Genomic DNA, 249 nt, shown 5'->3' on the forward strand with positions numbered 1-249 from the left:
AATAATTGATAATTGCTAACCAATTTGGTAGTCGATTAAACTTTAAAAAATATATATATATTAAATATTTCTATATATTTAATATATATATATATTTTTTATGTTAACCAATTTGTTCAAGCAAGTTGCGATTAGCGATTTTATGGGTAGGGAAAGGCGGTTATAACCGATAACTGATTTTATTTATATATAATAATACAAATATATATATATATTAAATATTTATATTAATAAATATAAATATTTATT

Source organism: Corylus avellana, chromosome ca1, assembly GCF_901000735.1.
Source record: "Corylus avellana chromosome ca1, CavTom2PMs-1.0".
Classification (NCBI taxonomy): Eukaryota; Viridiplantae; Streptophyta; class Magnoliopsida; order Fagales; family Betulaceae; genus Corylus; species Corylus avellana.